This window comes from Aphelocoma coerulescens, chromosome 1, assembly GCF_041296385.1.
Source record: "Aphelocoma coerulescens isolate FSJ_1873_10779 chromosome 1, UR_Acoe_1.0, whole genome shotgun sequence".
Lineage (NCBI taxonomy): Eukaryota > Metazoa > Chordata > Aves > Passeriformes > Corvidae > Aphelocoma > Aphelocoma coerulescens.
In genome coordinates, this window is record NC_091013.1 from 111671104 (window position 1) to 111679289 (window position 8186).

At 38.7% G+C, this 8186-nt stretch overlaps 1 protein-coding gene across 13 annotated transcripts in view; it reads right to left on the minus strand.

Annotated features, from left to right (window-relative positions):
• The window catches only part of ROBO1 (roundabout guidance receptor 1), a 654072-nt gene extending 646253 nt beyond the window's left edge, over positions 1-7819 (minus strand). For 6 of the 13 annotated variants that reach the window (XM_069024471.1, XM_069024486.1, XM_069024475.1 and 3 more), the window contains exons 1-2: positions 7667-7819; positions 6433-6828 (exon numbers count right to left, since the gene is read on the minus strand). The gene's annotated coding sequence lies outside the window, so the exon portion shown is untranslated. The remainder of the gene's footprint in view (positions 1-6432; positions 6829-7666) is intronic. The other 7 variants (XM_069024504.1, XM_069024524.1, XM_069024532.1 and 4 more) reach the window with 3 other exon arrangements.
• Between the last annotated feature and the right edge of the window lie 367 nt (positions 7820-8186).

The following is an 8186-nucleotide window of genomic DNA, read 5'->3' on the forward strand; positions in this document are numbered from 1 at the left end:
CACTAACCACTTCAGGCCAAACACTGAACCGAGGAACTAACTCTGCAAACTTTTCCATGACAACTCTGAGTCAACAGGGAACATGAAGAATATCTGAAAGCAGGTGAGGATAAGCCCTTGTTCCAGGCCTTTTGCATGAACAGGAAGTATTATCCTGAAAATTTGCTGTTCTGGAATTTTGAAATTGGGTTATGTATTAAAGGCTGTTAGTTATTCCCCTCATAACCCTGGAAGAATTGTGTGTGTGAGTATAGACAATGGAATACCAGTTCAGCAAAGCATTTAACCTTGTGCTCTACAACTATCCCTACTCAGCAAACTCCCTTGCCTCAGATGAAAATTTTAAATCTTCTAGATGATAAACAGCAGTGGAGATAGCCACTAGACACTGAAATTACGAGCTCAGGGGGATCGTTTTGATGCCTGTGCAAGCTAATGGCAATACTTGAAATAACATTGGCCCACAAAGTCAACCAACAGCTATATAACTGCAAAATAAGAAGGAAGAAACAGCTGAAGTAAAAAAATAAAATATATATATAAACCATAAACCAGTTAGAATGCTTCAAATCAGGTTTTTCTAGCTTAGTACTGAGCACATCGATGAGGAAAAGGAAGGACAAGAACAGTTTGGGTTCACAGAATTGCTTCTCTGGTGTGACTGCCCAACTTGTAGCAGTTCTTGGCTGAGGACATTCCTAAATTTGGAGTCAAACCTGTATCTTGACTCCTTATATTTAGTACAGATTTTTTTCCCCTTAACTTATTCAAAATGATGTTTTAATCCATTTTGACTATTACAGCATTTGCCAAGGCAGTCCATGTGCTACAGACGAAATTCCTTTACATTTCATAAATATGCTGTTTAAAAAGACACATCAGATTGCATGAATCGAACCAATATTTGGTTAGTTTGGTGCTCCTTATGGACAGAAAGCCCTCCAGTTGCTGAGTTCAGTATGGATGGTGCAGGGTGCACCAGCACGGGCTGCTCGGTGGGCCCACAGGTATCACGATGCTATTCCTGGCTTTTTTTAAAGCTGTGTGAGAAGCAGGAAACTTCTACATTTGTGTCTTTTTAAATGCTTTGTTCTTCTGCTTCTAACACAAATCTAACTGTATTCCCTTAGCACATGAGTGAAAAGGACAGTGGGTCAGGACCTGTGGGCTGTTTTTGTCAATCTCCCTCCCGCTGCTTTCAATGTAAAGGGAGGGCTGAAGCACTTCACACTGAGGCCACCTCAGATCTATAAATGGAGATGGTAAAGCAGGTGTCCCTGCCCTGTTCTGTCTCCACAGCTGCAGACTAGGAAGCAGGAAAGCATTGATATTGATTATGATACTTTTGGGTTTCCCATGGGAAATAGCTTCTTCCAAAAAATACAGAAATTTCTTGGGCATGCCAAAAATTCTTTGTATTTGTTATCACAAGAGATAGTCTTCCAGATAGATGAATTATTACTGAGATAAAAACAAAAAAAAAAAACAATTTTGCCTTCAGTCTCTGTTTCCTCTCAATATCCCTCACGAGTTGCAACCTGAGACGAGCATAAAATTAGAGAAGAGGAAAAACCCCAAACTTCTCTGTATTAAATAGCAAAGCCAGCATAAAGAAATTAATTTCTTTTAAAAGCACACAGAAAATGACAGAAATGAAAACCATAAAGGTAAATTTAAAATTAAGAAGACACTTTCAAGTCTTCATCTACAGAGTCCAATAATCACCAATAAGCTAGCTACATACTGCTCTGAAGTGGATGCTATTTCTATGTCAGGGTTTTCACTTTCTTGATTTTTATATGATCTCAGACATCAGGGCTAGCTAATACAAAACAAAATCTTTTGTTTTGGGGCAGGCAGGCAGAGGAGGAAATTACATGAATAGCACAAGCCAACAAACTGTGGAGTTTTGCAATCATAAAATACCACACCACAGTGCTCAGGAAAATTTTGCATGTAATCAGGGCTAACCCAAATTTGGTAAGAAAAAACCCTCAAAATACTTAAACTGAGTTCGTTACTTTTTTTAAGTCTTAAATTACTATGATGCATGTTATTACACTTCAGGTAGTTTCAAATTTTCAGCAATGGTAAGCATGGATTTGTGAATGAGTCTTATTTAGCTTCACAAAGAGCACATCATGAACAACGAGCCTGACTGTATCTTAAGACTTGATTAATATTAGTTAGTTTATTTAATTAAAACCTTGCAATTATCTTGCAATTTCAGAGTGATTGGGTAGAACTCCAATTTGAGATTTTCACTTAATTTGACCTTTTGTTCATTGGAGAAGCAGCATATTTCTATGGGACAGTGGGCAGATTTCAAAGGCAGTGAGAAGGGGTAGGATTCTCCTCCTCTCGGGGATTTTCAGCAGCAGTTGGTTTAAATTCTCTCCAAAATCCCTTTGTATGCAGATTAACACTCTCTCATTTACATAAGAAAATCTTTCCCTCAAATCTCGCAGTTGTCATGCACAGTAGCGACTCCGGGCTGTCCCTTTGATTACATTATAAATTAATATTTGTCCTTGGTTTCCAACCAATAGGAAAGAGTATTTTGTCAAAAGGCACGCTGTTGGCGACACTCGAGCATATTCATGAGGGCTTAGCAGTGATTATGGTGCTCAGGCACAGGCAGCAGCAGAGCTGCTCTCACCCGTGCTTTGTGTGCACTGCACCTTGCATCCTTCCTGGAGATTTTCCATAGGCTCTAATAGCTCCCAGAAGGCCTCCCCACGGCAGACCTTCGCACAGCTGGGAAGCCGACGTTGCTATGGAGCACCACCACCATTACTGAACAAAGGTGCAAAACAGTGCATTACAGCTGACATGCAGCTCTGGAAGGCATTAAGTGTCTTTACCGAGCTGTCACTTACAGCCCTGTGGGAGACAGAGGCAAGTCACGGGTCCAGGAAAATAATATAGTGCATTAGCAATAACTGTGACAGAAAGCTGAAGGGGTTACGCAGAATTAGTTATACCACATATGGCCACACTTGGCAAAGGTTGACTGAACTAATATTGACTGTTTCAAAGCATACAGCTCTGCTCCAGCCTCTCAGAAACTTACATGTGTCGCTAGAATGATGACCTGACAAAGAGTTATTACCTCTATTAAATATAGATACATATTAGATATTATATGTGTATATAAAATAGCTGTATATCTATTCATTTATCTATATGAGAGTGAATCACGCTCTCTTTTGAAACTTATACATGCCAGCCTTATTCACTGCCTATGAGTTGTGAACGCACATCCCTACACCACAGTTTATGCCTTATAAGTACATATAAGTAAGCCAAGTAGTGCTCTTCACTATTTTATGTTTCTGACACTCTCTTCTGTAAGTTGAAAAAATTTCCATATAGTCAAATGCAGTAAATTAGACAACATTATGATCTATCAAGTGTCCCTGATGCTGTCAACATCTTCAGTTCTTGGAGTCTACCTACAATATATTCTTATTCCTATCCATTTTAATCACAGCACAGGAAACACAGGCTTGTTCTTTCTCCTACAAATTTTTTTCAGAGAAACACTATCAACAGGCAGGTGGCCAACAAAACCCACCAGTTATTGCTTGATAACAAGACAAAGACTTCTCTTGTATTAAAATATAACTTACTTTGTGTAATCCTTTGCAGTTTAAGACCCATATTTCTTTTACCTAAGTTTGAAATCTCTCACTAAATAAAATGCTCCCCTGGGATGCAAGTTTGCATGCATCATACATAGACACACGGGAAATCCAGATTTGCATATGACCCTGGGAATGTACTCACTATACACACATTTGGGTCAGAGAATAAGCAATTTTAGAGTTACTGTTATAGCTGTGGTTACAGGTTACCTTTACTTAACATTTTGGATGCAGGGTTGTATCAGGTATGAATTCAGCTGACAAGTACAATTTGGTACGGGGGAAAACAGCTTCTGATCAAACCAAGACACTGCTCATGTACTATAATTTCTGCAAGCAACACCATTCATATCAATCCATGAATAATTACTACTAAAGATCACCGTACATCACTCCTTTAGATCACCATACACAGCAATATTAGCTCATCCATTCAGGGTTTCACTGCATTCTGGTAATATTTAGATGTTTCCCCTAGATCAGGACCTTTTCCTGTGCAACACATACAGTGGAAGCAAAGAGTTTTACCTCCCAAAGATTCCAAGACCTTTTGTTTTTTTGCAAAAGCTTCTTGTTTATATTCATCATGGCTGGATATTATTTTATGTCATTATTCTAGAGTGGGCTTTGTTGGTCAGGGTTTTTGTTTGCTTGTTTTGTTTTTTAAATGCAAAGTAGGCCTTTGCTACAGCTAATGACAAGAATCAAGGAGTTGAGGGGCTTATTTTAAACCTCAAAAAAGTGGAGAGATTTGCTTTTACAAGAAATCACTTCCATTTTATGGACCAGACGGATAACACTTTGCAGATCTATGGAAAGGTAAACCTGTTCCCCTATTCTCAGCTAACAAAAAGACACACAACGTGGAGTTAAATTGTATCTCCACTACAAAAACAGCAAAGGAAATCAGACCGCTTTAAATCTATGATGAGCTTAATTCAATCTTCAATGAAGTTATTGCAAGGACAAGCATAGGCAGACCTTTAATTAGAAAAAAGGTGAACAAATTCAAGTATTTAAGTTATGTTTAGTCGGTAAAACCTGGCACAAATGCAAACAGTGGCTGGATTCTGACTTGAAAAAGAATTCCCAGGCTTAAATGAAAATACAGCAGGGGGAAATCACATGGTGTTATATATTTAACAGGGGATGAAAAAAGCAGCTCTCCTTTCTCCAAGCACAGCTCCTTTCAGTGTCCCTACTGGAGGGGTACAGGAGTTATTTCATACCTCTGGTTGCCTGCACATTACAGGATGCTTTGATGCACCCTGGTCAAGCTTTTTTCTGCTGTTCACCTTTACCCATAGTCTGACATCATCATCCACTATAAAAAGTCCTGCTAAAAGAAAGTGTACGCACAATTCATGGAGTGCTGTGTTCCAAAGAACGTAGAGAGAGACCTGGTCAAGTGTTACCTAAAACCAGTTAGTTTTGATTTTCAAATACTTAACAGAACAGCACTTCTGTGATACAAAAACTTACAACTATACTTATATGGTTAAAAAAGAGGAGAGTTTGGATTGATATTACCTATGAAGGTGCTGTTGCTTGACACCACAATAATTCAGTTGGCTTCAGAGGAACAAGACACTGCAGTGGTGCAATGAATAGGACTACCACAATAAGAAGTTTTTTAATAATTTCTGATAATACAATAATTTCAAGACATGCTTTGAAGATGGTATGGCTATGAGTAATGAATATTTTATATCAATGTTTAAGGGATTTTTTTTACTTCTTATGGGATTGGCATGAAACAAAAACACACATTTTAAGAATTTTAAACTGAGGCTTCCGAAACCATTGAAAGAAACAAATGAGAGTTACACAGTTGCCAAACTTTCTCCTAAAGTTACATTGTCTTCCTATTAATAAAATAATTCAAGTCCACTACTATGGGCCAAATGGAGAGGGTTTTGTTAAATTTTGGGGTTTAATTACATAATACCTTTATTTTAGCATTTGCCCAAATAATTCAAATCAACACTGGTGAAAAAAGAATGACAGATGCCCATTAGCATAACTGACTGATCGAAAAATAACATTAATGCCTTATTACTTATAACATATTCACCCAAATGTTTCATTAACTTCATAATGTAATATTAATGAGAAAGATAACTAAAATTTTCTGGACACAGCAAGTGCAAACTGCCAGCTAATCATTAAATCCCTGCTCTCCTTTCACTTAGTTTCATCTGCACAGGTTCCTCACAAATTCCCATTCACAGATCACAAAAGAACAATTTGGGTTACTTCAAGAATTAATTAGACATTTGTATGAAAGCCACTAGAACAACTGCTCCTCCTGCGAGTTCATAAAGCTGTTTAATTTGCTCTTGTATTTTCATTCAGAGAAGCTGGCAACACCACAATAAAACGCAGCATGCAGAGATAGCAAGCCAAATTTCTTACTTAATTGTTCACTTTCATTTACTATGCTCATTTAAAAGAACCAAGCACTAACACCTTTTAACCTCAGCAGTGACACAGCTGGGGCACTCTTCACACATAATACGGAGTGACTTGGAATAATGCGCCCCTTGTCAATCTGTAAAGAGCATTCAGGTTGAGATTTAAAGTCTGTACTTGCATTAGCAAAAGGCTGAAAACCCCTCTCTTGTACAGTTTAGCTTTTATTATGTTTATGTCTTGGCAGCTAATTGCCTGAAGAAAGGAAAAGAAACGCTGAACAGGAAGTATTGAAATGCGTATTAAATGCTGAAGAATAATAAGACAGCATAATTACTGATTTCTTTTCTTTTTCTTTTCTGGAACATCTTACCTTCTTCACTGAGGAGTTAAATAGCCATTTGAATGATGCTCTTTTGCAAAACTGTCTTTATAAAGCTTCTATTGAGCAGAAGTAATAGACAGGCTCCTATATGGGACACAGGACAGATCGGATTTCTGTATTCAGCAGAGGTATTCTGCAAGAAACTTGGCTTAGCCATGGAAATAATGTCACTGAAAAGTCAGAGTGTGCCCTGTGGAGAGCTAATCGAGGGTGGAGATGAAGATAATCCTCCCTCTGAACAGCAGCCCTGGCTAAACATAGCTAAATATCTGCTTCATGATACTGCAATATATTTTCCTAGTCTCCCACTATGGAGCTGGAAAGCACTGGTGCATCCTTTCCACTTCAACATGGAAGTCCTTTTAGGATTTTCAAATTTGCTGCCTGCAAAGGAAAATGTAGTCACTCAGACTCATGTGCAATGTGAAAACTGGCTAGAGCATACCAGCACTGATATCCATCTGTCAGCATGGCACTTAGCCCACAGACAAGGTGGGACGCCAGTTTCAGTAGGGCATAGGTGCCAATTAAATACAAATTTAGAGTGATAGCCTGCAGAAGGCAGAAAATAGCAGAGATTCTGCAAAGAGGCATTTCTGACTGTAAATACTGCCAAATGTTTTATTATAAGGGATCACTTGTGTTTATGATAGCAGGCATTACAAGTCAGATCCAAATCCCATGAAAGTCAAAGTAGCCTTCCAAACACTGCAGAAAGTATACATATGTAATACACATCACAGTCTGCTCTTACTAACTTGAATAGCAAGACTACTTAATTCATCTGAACAACTGAGGCCTTAGAGAACGTGCCTTTTCCCAATCAATCTGCATGACAGTGAAAACTCTCTGTGCACAGAAAGTACTAATTATGTGTGATTGACAAGGTAAAAAGAAAGACTGCAATGCTTGCCCTAAAAAAAATAAAACAAACCCCACAACACAAAATACACTAAAAGAAAAGCTTGGCTGGTTGTAACTCTGTCTTCATCCTTCCCTATGGCAAACAGGTTGCAATAAAGTAATATTCATTACAGCTACCTCCTAAATAATTTCTGAAACAAATGTGTTACCAAGATAAATAAAATCTGGAAATTTGCATTTATTCTTCAGTGAATAGTGTTCAAGGAATAAATAAAAAGCATTAAGGCATCACTGTTCATAGACAAGAATACTCTCTAATTTCCTTCTCCATTCCCTCCTCCTTTGTTTCACTACCTACCTTCCAACCTCTGCTACTCCAGCCTTTCACTCCTCTAGAGACAAAGAAAGATGAAAAACAGCACAACAAAACCCCCAATGGCTTCTGTGAACTGTGAGAGGTGAAAAAGGAAGAACTGCAAAGGCAGGATAAAGAGAGGCAGCAGTGGAGAACCAGCTGATATCAAACAAGTCAGATTTCACAGGTGTGAATCCAAATTAAAAGCTATTGGAAGCAGCTGGGTGTGGGAGGAACTGAGAGGGCAGTGGCTCAGAGAGGTCAAACCACAAGCAGTTGTGGGTTGTCAGGGTTATGGACTGTGGTGTTGGACAGTGCTTTCCTTCAACCAAGCTTCTGGAGATCCGAGGTGCCAGCCTTGGAAGAGAGGGACATGGAGCATATAAAAGGGTTTCTCCTTCCCAGGAACATGGATTACATCACACCAGGCTTTCAGAAACAACCACCCTCCAAATGCAATCAGCTCTTCCTCACTTACTCCCCACTTACAGCCTCTTACCTAACCATGCTCCCCTCCATCCAT